General features: G+C 41.6%; 1 long non-coding RNA gene across 1 annotated transcript in view; it reads right to left on the reverse strand.

The window, feature by feature from the left end:
- The window catches only part of LOC116668034, a 119,524-nt gene that overhangs the window by 58,486 nt on the left and 47,214 nt on the right, over window positions 1–13,824 (reverse strand). Inside the window, exon 3 of the long non-coding RNA XR_004325080.1 lies at window positions 8,091–8,186. This is a non-coding gene — a long non-coding RNA (uncharacterized LOC116668034). The remainder of the gene's footprint in view (window positions 1–8,090; window positions 8,187–13,824) is intronic.

Genomic DNA, 13,824 nt, shown 5'->3' on the forward strand with positions numbered 1-13,824 from the left:
TTCTGGACCTGGTACCAGGTGAGAGCATCTGAAAAGCCCTTTAACCCTTTGGCCTGGAAGTGCCAATTCTCTTTCTTCATCTCCAATCCTGAAAGGGTATTGATACAATTTCTGGTCATCTGTGCCTTGGTTTGGGGGTCAAGGAACCCTGCTTTTGCAAGTAGTTAACACTCTTTTCAACTAACTGAGATAAAGTAAAGACCCAGCCAGATATGACAGCATAAAGAAGGATGATTTGTATACTGACATCAACCTATCTCCATTCGGCTTTCCTCCTGTGAAGTGTTTGGCACACTCAGTCAGGATGGTCTCAGAAAACCTGTCATGGCCACCTACTGTTTCCCTAGGGAATTCCTAAAAGCTTACCTTCTATCCATGTGAACCTAACTATGACTTCCCCTGGTTTCCCCAGGGGCAAATTTCTTCCCAAATTGGTTATATTCCCAGCTGCTTCTCTTTCAGATGTCCCCTGGGCATTGACCTTTTCCCCACTGGCATAAAACTTCTGCACTTATTTTCTTGGATAGCCTCAAACATTACCAAAATGTGCCGTATCATCCCTGAGCCACACTGGTAATCTGAAATTCTGCGCTGTCAGATTTATTCCTTATTCAGCCACATCTCAATAGGAACAGAAATTCTCCTAAGAATGACAACCTATACAAAATATGCCAGTAGTTTCTACTATCTTCTTTATTTGGCTCAGTCCTATTCAATATACTCCCTCAATGATTAGAATAATTACATGATAACATGTTCGTCAAATTTGCAGGTGACAGACATCTGGTGGAAATTGCTAATATTTTAGATAATAGACTCAAGAGCCCAAAATAATCGAAGCAGCTTCCTGAGCAGCCAAAATTAGTCAAGTGGCAACTCACAGAGGTGATGAGTCCCACATTTGACGCATAGTAGGCACTCTACAAATGCGGGTGGGATTAAAACACAAGTAAGTTAATCAACATAGATTCTTATACTGAGGTTATAAAAATAATGGATTGATAGGCTTATTGGATGACAAATGCCGTAAGAGTCAGTTCCATGAGAAAATGTGGCTGTTGCTGGTAAGAGCACACCCACAACTACTGTGCTGACTTGTGGGGTTCACGGTTTTCAACTGATGTTGACAAATCTGAGTGATACCTGAGAAAAATGATTGTGATACTAAAAGGTTATATACTGATTTGTTTATTATGCAATCTTGAGTACATACTCTGTAAAAGCCTTGGGCTGGTCAATAAGAATGTTTATATACAGAATAGCTGAAAAAATTGAATATATTACTCATTATTTTGTCATTATTAACTAATATTATAATAAAGTGTTATGTCATAATTTTAATAATATATATGAATACTATAAAGTTAATCATATAATATTACTATAATACAATATATTATGATATAATAATATAACCTTATATATTATATCATTAATATGAAAGTTATTTCATTTGACCCCATCTTATTGATTAATAGTAGTAACATATGCATAATAAATCCTTTTTTATGTGCCAGTCTTTCAGATATCAGAATTCCAATGGAAGCTAGAATGTAATTTCCATGACAGCAAGTATCCATTACTTCTATATATTATGTACAGTCTTTAAAATATTTTAAAAATTATCTAAATATGAAAACCTTCTAAAATTTTGCACTTTTCCACAATCACTGTAATTCTCTTGTTCACACTTTATTTGATGGTAATTCTTAGTATGTATAATATATATTAGAGACTGAGTTTTTCTAAAGCATTCAGCATATTTTCATTGAAACAAAAACTGTTCTTTGCTTAAAGTAATATTTTATTAGCTTACATGATATTTACTGAAATTGTGTATCTATAGTAAGAACTCTAACTGGCATAAGTGATTTGGTAACTAACACAACTGACTCTTTGCAAACGTACAAGTCACTGATCGTTGCAGAAGTACATGCTGGTACTAGAGTACTGCCTACGGACCACAAGGACGCTGGAGGCATCCATCAGAGTGTTTTATTATGGAGAGGAATCGCAGAATTTAATCTTGCAAAGTAGTTAATGTAGCTAATTGGTTGAGTGGAAGCTGGTTAAGATCATTCTAACTGAACACTAAACCAACTTTCATGTAGCTTCCAGAGCTTTCTTTCTAGAAAATATACTTAAATATTTCAGTCTCCTTCTTAACGGTTCCAATATAAAGCCAAGCTCCATGGACAAAATCTTTGAGAGATGAAATTTAACTTATCTAAGGATTCCTTCAGGTTATGTTTTACGAGTTTTGAATAGTTCGTTAAAAATTCATTATGGAAATAACTGGGGCCGAGGTGATGTTTCCTGTTCCAAGGAGCAGTTAGATTTGCCTCTGGCAGTGGCTGGGGGATCTCACAATGAAACTTCACCTGGGGCCATTCACAGTGACTGACTGTCTAGAGAGCCTGACTATTTCTGGCTCTCTGTCCCATCTTGAGCAGAGACCTCTGGGTTCCTAATTCAAAGCATGTGTGACTTGCTAGGACCCCCTGCCCTCAGTGACCCGTGGACCTCACACGTCAACCTCTCAGCTGCCTTAACCAGCAGATGTGCTGGATGACCAGGGATCCCACCTGCCAGAGTCACCTCAGAGTTCCCTTCTCCCAAATCTGACCCTGTGATTCTTTACTCCATTAAAAGTCTTCCTGTTTCTTTGAGAAGATGTTTACTATTTCATCCAGTGAAGTGTTGACTTGCATTGCCTACTCCTGTATAAATGAAGTCAGCCCACCCTTAATCTTTGTAAATAAAGAAGAATGAGGGCCCGGGCCTGAAGGCAGAGGACAAAGTACTGTGTCCATTTCTATCACTTACTCTGCAGGTCACCCTGGGCAACTCTCTCATAGACCTGATTTCCAATAAACAAAGACAATAATTTTATCTTCCTGTGTTAATGATTTTATGTGCAATTCATTGAGACACTGGACAGAAAAGCATTGCAAACTTGAAAGTACTAAATAATATAGAATTATATCAGTGCTTGCTCCCAGACCATTGTGTGTGTGCACGTGTGTGTGTGTGTGTCCATGCTTTTGTCAACTGTTACCTAAGAATGGAGAGTGGAAATTGATTATAAGACAGTGTGCAGATTAACTTATCCTTTACCAACGTCATTTTTTTATTCACACCTGTGTACGATTATATACAGCTTGCCTGCTCCGCCCTGGGCCTGGTGCTAAGTCCTGTTTGTGGAGCCCGCTGGCACACTCTGAAGCTGCTCTAAAGCCATGAACTCCCCACTCCAGGGCTCTCCGTGTGCCTGGAGCCCGCTGGCACCCTTAACCCCAACTCCCCACTTCAGGACCCTCTGCAGATCTGCATTTCTGCAAGATAAAAACATCTTCCCTTGATGTGTGTTTCCCCTAACAAAACTAACTGCCCCCAGGAAATGGCTAATCTCACCATACATAGGCAGACAGGCCTCAGGGCACATCCTGCCCTTATCAGGGTCTTCAATCCCATTACTCAGAGTAGCCCCTGACAAGTCTACCTCACTTGTAACCAGCCAGGGACCTGTGCACAAATTGATCACACAGCCCCCCCCCCCCCCCCCCCCGGTTCACCAACCCCTTCCCGTAAAAGACCTCAGCAACCGACCCTCAGTGCTCATGCGGGCACCTCTCATCTGTGTGGCCCGCTCTTGCCTGCAGCAGCATATCTGTTAAACTTTTCCTTCGTTTTTTTTTAAACTTTCCTTTGTCTTTAGTAAAATTCTTTCACCACCCATGACACCAGTCCTCTATGTCCCTCAACACTGTCGATACAGCAATGACACAGAAAAATGCCTGTATTCAGCAAACTTCTAAAGGGCTTTCTGAAGGTGTCTTAGCTTCCAAGAACCCCTCCATGATTACCCACAATACCCCACCCCCTGCCCCCCCAAAACCTCCCAGCCCCATCATCCAGTCTCCTGCCATTCTTAGCCCCTGTTATAATTTAACTTCAGGGAGCCTAAGTTAGAATAAAAATATAAGTAAAATTATAATAATATTTGTTAAATGTCTATTTCTACCACTACACTACAATGTCATGAGCGTCATTACTGTGTCCACAGTATAATCTATAAATTATTGTTAAAGATATGAAAGGAATGAATGAATGATTCATCAGATGGCAGTTAAGGGATCTGACAGGGTGTGGTAGGAGATAAAATTGGAAAGGTAGATGCGCTGTTTGTAAGGAGCTTTGAATGCCCAGCCAAGTCATTAGGGCTTTATACTTTAAAAGGTGAGGAACCACAGGAAACTGAGATAATAGCATACCCAAAGGCAAGAAGATGTAAATGTTGAGCCCTGAATAGAAGAACAGCAAATAATTCTATCTGGTTAGAAGATAGCACAGTGCTGCCTCAGGTCACTGACTCAGGAAAGAGCACATAGGAGCACCTGGTTTCTTCTTCTGACACCTTCTGCTCTGATCTGGAGAACTGCTTTGCATCCTCCTGACTTTAATAAGATGCTCTTTAAGGGAAGCACAATGGTGCTGATTAAGATGCAGTCTCTGGAGTGAGTTCCTGCAATGAAATATATTGATTGTGACTCTCTTGAGATTGTCAAGGACATTTCAGGATCATCAGTGCAAATATGAATGTTGATTGGCTCAATCTTAAATGGAGTCACAGGGAGAAATCCCACAGGAAGAGCCAGAGCATGTGAACAGAAATCAGTAACTCCCCTGCTTGGCTGACTCTCCCCCTGCAGGATCTCAGAGGGTGGCAGGGGCCTTGCTCATTCATCCAGCAAATGTTTACTGAACACCCACAAGGTGTCAAGGCATTGCCCAAGCTAGCCTCTGGGGATACAAGGCTGAGGGAGTGGCCAGGGCTGCCGAGAAGATGTTCACAGTCTAGTTGGGGGGAACGGCAAGGACCAGGCATTTCAGTAAAGTGTGATGAGTGCTCTGCTGCTAATAAGGACAAAGCGTGAGTCCAGAGCACTGGTCTCTGATGTGGCAGTAGGTTCAGGAAAGGCTTCTGGGAGGAAAAAAGTCTTAACTTAGACCCTAAGCGTGAATCCAAATTAGCATCATTAGAGGGAAATGCATTGGTCACAATTCTGAGATGCAAAAAAAAATAAAAGCTGATGCATAGTTTACTTTTATTGCTATAATTATTACTATTACCTACAACAATAGTAATGAGACCTAACATTTTTGAGCACAAACTACGTGCCAGGCATTGTTTCAATCATACTACACGTATGTTTGATCCTTTCAAGTGCAATTTGAAGTAGGCACTATTATTATCCCATTTTAGACATGGGGAAACTGACACAAAGAAGTTATGTAGCCAGCTTAAGATTACACAACTAGTAACTGAGGTAGGAGGATTGGGACTCAGGCCCTCTGACCTTGAAGCTCCTGCTGTTGCTGCCTCTGTCAGAAACTGAGACAATGCCGGTTCCTTCGCCCCTTGTGTCCCAAGCTCCTGAGTCAGTTCTGATGGGTATATGATCTAGGTTCTGCCCATGTGTCAGCTACAAAGCAGGTTTGGAACTCAGTAATGATATTTCATCCCTCATGCAGTAAAACGGTCCATCCCACAGAGCACCTCAAAGCGGAAGGTTCCCTGCACTTAGGAAAGTGTCCTAATGATAGAAAAACAATGACAAGGATGACAAGTATTCCACGCACAGGAAGACGTTTGCAAAGGCCTAGAAGCAATGGACAGCAAAGGTGTTTGAGGAAACTGCAGGTAGTTGCTACGAACAGCACTTAGAATAAAACCCTTCAGGGAGAGAAAAGGGTACAACTGCATCGGGCTCAGATCACCAAGGGCCTCATACACCGCTGTGAAGGCCTTGGATTTTACCTCTAGGGCAGTAAGGGAAGGAGTTTTAAGCAGAGGAAAGAAGCAATCACTTTTGCAATTAGAAATATTTTCCTGATATCAAGAGGAATCTCTAATTTGAAAAGATACGTGTACCTTAATGTTCATAGTAGCACTATTTACAATAGCCGAGATGTGGAAACAACCTGCTTATCAACATGACTGGATAAAGAAGCTGTGGTGTATGTGTATGTATGTATGTATGTATGTGTGTGTGTGTGTGTGTGTGTGTGTGTGTGTGTAATGGAAATATATATAATGGAATACTACTCAGCCATAAAAAGGAGTGAAATAATGTCATTTGCAGCAACATGGATGGACATAGAGATGATCACACAAAGTGATGTCAGACAAAGAAAAACAAATATACAATATCACTTACATGTGGCATCTAAAAAAATGGCACAAGTGAATTTATTTACAAAACAGAAACAGACTCACAGACATAGAAAACAAATGTATGGTTACCAGGGGATAAATTGGGAATTTGAGATTTGCAGATACTAACTACTATATACAAAATAGATAAATGACAAGTTTTTACTGTACAGCACAGGGACCTGTATTCAATATCTTGTAGTAACTTATAATGAAAAAGAATATGAGAAAGAATGTATGCGTATGTATGTATGACTGAAACATTATGCTGTACACCAGAAATTGGCAACATCGTGAACCGACTATATGTCAATAAAAAAATAATAAAATTTGTAAAAAGGAAAGATTCCACTGGATGCAGAGGACAAAGGTAAAGAGAATACCACTGTCATTCAGAACACGACCGTATAATTTGTTGTGTCTAAACAGGGACCTATTTAAGAGTGAAGGGGAGTGCTCCTAATTACACTAGAAAACAGGCATTTATGGTCACCACATTTCAAGTAAACAGAGGGGCCAGAAGAAAACACTGCAAGAAGAAAAATTAATTATTTGTGGAATAGTTTCACCCACCACTGACCAAGACCTTTCCAATACACTATCTCACTTCCTATTCACAGTGGAATGGTCTTAGTTATCCCATTTTTAAGGGAAACCGATTCATTGAGATTAAATTAGTTGTCCAGGATCTCAGTGGTAGGAAACCAAAGAACTCAGATGCCCATCAGTTTCTTTCAGACCCAAAAGCATGACCTCTATTCAATTCTCTTGCCCCCTTCCCTACTCCACAATAGCAAAAAGAATATTGTCCATCTGCTACAAACTAGCATGGTGATCAAAAACATGACTTTGGGGGCATGTTTAGGTCTGAAGACTGGTTATACCACTAACTAGCCTAGTGAGCTGAAAAAATTATTTTAACACAAATCTCTTTCTTCTTCTGTAAAAAAGGAATCCCAACATTATCTAGTTCAAGATTTGTGGTGAGAATTAAATGTAACAGTATTTACAGAGATCTCAGCACGCTGCCTGGTACACAAGTGTTCCATATATGGCAGCTTTCATGTTACTAGGCTTGACATGTTAATGAGTTACAAAGAATCAGTGAGTAAAACAAGAGGCTGTTTCTTTAACTGAGGCTGAGGCTACTTTAGTTTGGCTTGTTATTAGGAATTAGAGCAAGGCCAAGACATCAGGGAGAAGGACCTTTGGGCACAGTAAGACACGGGAGGCTCAGCCTGGGGGAAGCCAAAGAGGACAAGTGAGAAGAAGGCTCATATCCACTACTTTATCCACAGAACATGAGGCCAATAGATCACGTCTAAAGGGGTAAGCTAATTTCTAGGGCTTTTAAAGAAATAGTTGAAAATGGAATTGAAGAAGGAGGAGGAGGAGGCTGTGATAGTAAAAGGATGTGACAACTGGGTACAAAAACTGGAATTTTTTAACCCATGAGAGAAAGGACTGATGCAAGAATCTACTCACCACTTATAATACTCTCAATGGGAAGTAAAGTTCTAGATTTCAAAGTGCTGGCCTGTAGAGTACTTTCAAAACACACTTTGTTCATAAGTTAGATTCTGCCTGTTCTTCTATTTTCCTATGTGCTGTGGGTCTAAACCCATTTGCTCATTGATCATTTTCTAAGAAACTTCTCTGTGCCAGGTAGAAGCTTTGCATTCTGGAGCATAAAAAGACGCATCAGAAACAGAACTCATGTAACTCACGTTATTCATGCAACAGAACAGTCTAGTGATAGAAATTAAATGTACCTAGAAGAATGTCAAATTCAATGCAAAAAGTGCTAAGTGCTATAAAAGCAGAGAAGGTAAGGCATTAAAGAAATTTAAGAAGGAAAAGAGATTATTCTCACCTAAGGGGATCCAGGAAAGACTTCATGACGGCATTGGCTTTTGATGTGGGTCTTGATGGGTAGATGGTTAAGATGAGCCAACCCCATGACCAAAGACTTTAGGAAGAGGAAAGAGAGAGTTTTTTGTTTGTTTGTTTGTTTGTTTCCTGAGCCTGACCAGTGAGATTTACATTTCTAAGAACTTTTCACTAAAACTCTTCCAGTTCAGAAACTGGCTTGTTAGCAGTGTGTTATTATTGATAGTAAGAAAAATACTAGCTATTTCAATTACATCAGTTTTCAAATTCATTCTCTTTTTTAACTTGCAGAGCAGTCCTACAGGTTCAGATGGCAGGCACTGTTATTATTCTCCTTATTTTAATGCATGAAGAAATTGACATCCAGAGAGCTTAGTCATTCTGCAGAAATCACACAGCTAATATGGACACAAGTAGGAGAGGACTTTCAGTTTTTGAATCCCCAGTCCTATATTCTTTCCCACCATATCACCTAACTTGTCAGAGACGGATGGGACCTTAATCTGAGGTATCTGCCTATTACCTGCATCAACCGTTCACTGTATTAGTGAGAAACAACAAATAAGAAAAGTCCAAGATGTAGAAAAACTTTGAGAACTGGAGATACTCCTGGTGTTTTCCTTCCCTCTCTTCCCTAAGCAAATTGTACTCTAGAATCAGGGGTTTTAAAGGGAACGTTCCTGGCCATGCGTTACCACCTACCCATTCTTTAATGGTCAACCTTCTGGGCTCTTTGAAAGACTTCACACCATTCAGCCAGATGCAACTTGATGGCTAGGCTCTTTCAAATGACCAGAAAGAAACCCACGTACACATTACATTAATAATCTTTGCTTGTTTGTTTGGATTTTTATCTATCTAAGAACACGCAGAGAAATTAGTCTTGCTTGCTGCAGATCCCAGCCTCCAGGTGGATGGAACATCGCTCAGGAACTGGAAGGCCATTCCAGCGACCAGCCTCTGCTGCTGCTGCTGCCCCGACAGTGGACACCCAATGTCCCTCCCTGATGCCTGCCCTGACTGTGACTCGCCCCTTCTGCTGCCACTGACAGAGTCCCGGCTAGTCTTCTTCTTGTTCCCTCACACTTGAGAACTAACGTCTTCTCTCCTCCAAAGTCCAGGGACTCCCACTCTCTACATGTATGATGGTGGCTACCCTCTATGGGTCCTAGCCGGGTTCACTGAGGTCAGAGCAGTCGGTTAATTTGGTGATTAACAGAGCAGCTGACGGATGTGTTTATTATGCGAGGCCCTTGCCTGCCCTCGAGCCAGTTATCCACCTCTGGCTCTGTCAGCTGCCACCAGTCTGCTGGAATCACACAGGCACCTGTCCTACGAGGAAGCAGTGCTTCCTAAACGCCTCTCCAAAAAAAATGGAAAAGATGTGTAGACACTGACTATTATATATAAAATAGATAAACAAGGTCCTACTGTACAGCACAAGGAACTATATTCAATACCTTGTAATAGCCTATAATGAAAAAGAATAGGAAAGGAGTGTGTATGTATTTGTGTGTGTATATATATACATACATATAACTGAATCACAGTTTTATATATATATATATATGTGAATCACTATGCTATACAAGAGAAATTAACACAACATTGTAAACCCACTATATTTCAATTAAAAAAATAAAAATAATTTTTAAAAGTGAATTTTTAAAAAAGCATAGAGAATATCTGACTTACTAATAATATATTTCCATGGAACCTAGAGGAAGGCAGTCCAGGGGAGAACAATCCTGGGGGACCCCTAACACCCTAAAGAACAGAATATCCCCCTTCAAGCTGCTCAGCCCTGCTCCACTGTAGGTCTGCAGTCATGAAGGAACATGAACTGACAGAGACGTGAGAAGGCCCCACCGCTCTCATAATGCACAGAGCCTGCGGTCTGGTCAGAGCAGAGAACACGGCACATTACACAGCCTTCATGTGAGTGGCGAGAGCAGAAGTGCAAGGGGGAAAAGAACCATGTGATACTTTCAAGGTTATCACACTGTCCTTGTCCTCTCTCCATAGCCCACTGACCAAAGCACATCATGTAATTAAACCCAAAGTAAAAGGACAGGAAAACATATATATATCTGGATTTCCCTCTGGTAGGAGAAACTGCAGTCACAAGGTAAAAGTCAAGGATACAGGAAGAAGTAAGGAATTGGAGCCAATAATCCAACTTCCTTTATCATCGTAACTCACATTTTACAGATAAAGAAATTGTGGTACAGAGACACTAGCTGACTTGCCCAAGGTTACATAACTCAAATTCAGATTTGTCTGACTTTAAAACACATTCTCCCTTGTTTTACAGCACAAGGCCTCAAGATATGTTCTCTGAATTATCTCCTTCCAAATAAAGGAGTTTACAAATTGGCATCTAAAAAATCCTTTTGCAAACAGCAGCCAGATATTCCATTTTGCTCTTCTGCTTCCTGTTTCACTTGATCAGCCTAAATTTGTAACACGGGCAGGAGCGTGGAGATAAAATCAGCTCTGAAAATGAGAAAATGGATTTTCTTGCCATGCCTTTGCATTACAAATGGCCCCCGTCCACAGCAATCATGGCTGCACCTGGAACAGTGCGCCGGCCCCATGAATAATCCATGTTCCCCACACGCCTCCCCGCAGTGCTGACTCAGCGACGGCTCTCCTACTCCCCGCGAAGCAACAGCAGCGGATCCATCGCTCGGGTGAAGTGTGAGAATGTGACTGCACTCTGAACGTTTCCCTGAATCTTGAAGGCGGACCAGGGACTTAAAAATGGAATTAGACATTAACTGGACTGTAACACTTCCCTTCTTAGAACCTTCCAGTCCCTTCAAAATTAAATCTAGAATCCTTTGCGTGGCACCCAGGAGCTTTCGTGATTTCACCATTGCCTACCTGACCAGAACCTCATCCTCCCAGTCCCTGACCTTCAGCTTGACCCCTTTCACCACCTTCCTCGCCTTCCACACCAGACACACCCAACTGTACTTTGCCCAAGCAAACATGTTATCAGCATGGTTGGTCCCTTTTCCCAGAAAACACTTCCCCCTACTCCTTGGCACTTCCTTCTTTCAGAAGTAGCTCAGGAATCACCTTTTACAAACAATCCTTCCTAACTGCACCCTCACCCCGGCACCCAGCTCGCTAGGGTTGGGGGCTTCTTGTCCAGGACACATTTTGTGCTTCTGACTATAGCTCTTATTGATCTGCATTAGAAGCACCTCTTTCCTTGCTGTCAGCCCCACACACTGAGCCCTGTAAAGCAACCTTTTGGTTCTGATTCACATTGTTCTTGGCACAGTGCCCAGCAGTCATCAGATGTTTGCAGAAGAAAAGATTGGGAAGAGAAGGAAAAGAAAGGGAAGAAGGGAAGGGAGGGAGGGAGGAAGATGGGGAGGGAGGGAAGGTGGGAAGAAAGGGAAGGGGAGAGGAAGAGAGAGAAGAGGCGAGGGAGGATGAAGGGCAAAAAAGAACAGGGGGAAATTAAACCCCGTAAGAGAAGGTATTTTGTAAATAGCACATGGCCACGGAACTCAGAGGAGCCCTATTCATTTGCTCCTGGAAAATGCTGATGTGCACGGCTGGCTAGTCTCAGGCGAGGCTGTGTTGCCATAAATTCTTCTACTCTGGCAGTCCAGACCCACTAACATCCTTTGTAAATTCAAGCGAGAGAACTTTTTTAAGAGTGGAGTCTCTTAACCAGTTCCTCAATGTGCTTCAGTGCGATCAATAACCAGTCCAGATGACAAATTAATGTTAAATACAGTTTGAAGAATGGCAAGAAAAAAACATAGGAGAGGATCAGTGGGGAGTCTCTCCAGAACTGTGGCCTCACGGAATGCGTAAGGACCCTGCTGTGATTCCGTGGGTAAGAGGCAGGAGGGCTGGGAAGATGGACTGTGGGTTGGTTTGGAGATGATCAGTCATCTGGCGGGTGGGAGGGCCCTCTGGAAATGGAGTTCTCATTTCTGCTGTGGAAACTGGACTCCCAGATCAGCCCAGACAAGAGTTTCCACGCAATCGTTCCAAATGCCAATTGCTGCCATTTCTGCTTCAACACGACTGACTGACTGTGATTGTTTGATGGCTTGGAAGCCGCCTTTACACTCTAATAATTGCACTCCGCAAACTGCACCTGAGATATTACCATATCTGATAAGGCTCTTAATTGATGTTTTAGTATAATTGCTTGGAAAACACATCCTTGGAAAGAATAGTTTGAATAGAAGATAAATCAAATATGTTCTAGGATTTTTTCTTTGCAGTCAGAGGGTAACTGCTTCTACCTACATCCCCTCCTCTTCCCAGAATCAACAATTTTATGATGTTGAGGCTTCAAAAAGTTGTAAAAACTCTGGAAGCTTTGCCCTTCTAAAAAAATATTCTTCTTTATTTCCCAAGAAGTCACCACAGCATACAGCTGAAGAGGGGAGATGTGGCTGTCATGATCTAGGTTTGCCAAGCTCCGGACCCTTGCCTGACTTGAAAACAGAATTTGGATTTGAGTAGAAACAGCAATGCACTTAGAGCACAAATGCACTTATTAGCTGAAACTCTTTGAGCCTCAATATTTTTCCACTGTGAAAAAGGGAAGATAACTTATTTTCACTGGACCATGGTGAGAATCTAAGAAAATCTGATGGATAAAAAGCAAAGCAAAAGCTAAACTATTATGGATTAAAATTATAATTGAGGGCTAGAATTAGTTGAATTGGAATAGACACTGTACATTAGTCTGTTCTGGCTGCTGCAACAAAATGTCAAGGACTGGGTGGTTTAAATAACAGAAATCTATTTTCTCAGCATTCTGAAGATGGAAAGTCCTGGATTAAGGTCTGGGAGGGCCCGGTTTCTGATGAGAGTTCTCTTCCTGGCTTGCAGATTGCCCCTTTGGCCTCACAGGGCCTTTCCTCTGGGCACAGACAGACAGAGAGCTCTCTGGTGTCTCTCTTCTTACAAGAACACCAGTCCTATCAAATTAGGGTTCCATCCTAATGACCTCATTTAACCTTTGTCATTGCCTCACAGACCATATCTCCAAATAGAGTCACAGTGAGGGTTAAGGCTTCAGTGTATGAAGTGGGGGTTGGGGGGGACACAGACCTTTGTTTATAAAACACAGGTTACCAAGGGACTTCTCTTCACAAGTAACTTACTGTTTACAGAAACCTAACATGGCTTTAGATTCCACTTACCGTGTTTTAGGCTGGTTCAAATCTTTTCAAAGAAGTCATCTCTACTGCTCTGCAGGACTAATCCTTACCTCCTCTTTGCACTCGTTAAAACTCTTCTCTCCAATAGCTCTTAGCTCATTATATATATATATCTGTTTCTCTTAGGAAAGGTGGAGATTCCACTGCGTCAGAAGACATTATCTTTTCAATTCTGCATAACCAGATGACTGAGGACTCTCAGTGTGGTGTGGTAAAAACATGAATATATTTTAACTCTTTTGTCATTAACACCTTCAACCACATTCTAACAAATAACCCTCTCCAATTTCTTTAAACATCTTGGGCAGATTTTACCATTTCTAGTAACTGACAGTACCGTTTAAAACTTTAATCTCTAGATTGACTGAAAACTCATCTCTTGTCTTTTCATCAGAGATAGAAGGGGTGGGCTGGGCTACAAGATCCATGCAGGGCAACGGCACAGACCTGTGCAGGACCCGCAGTGCTCAGCTCTAGGGAGCAGGGTGCGTACAATGCACCATACAACCCCCC

The sequence above is a fragment of the Camelus ferus genome, chromosome 13, assembly GCF_009834535.1.
Source record: "Camelus ferus isolate YT-003-E chromosome 13, BCGSAC_Cfer_1.0, whole genome shotgun sequence".
NCBI classification, from domain to species: Eukaryota; Metazoa; Chordata; class Mammalia; order Artiodactyla; family Camelidae; genus Camelus; species Camelus ferus.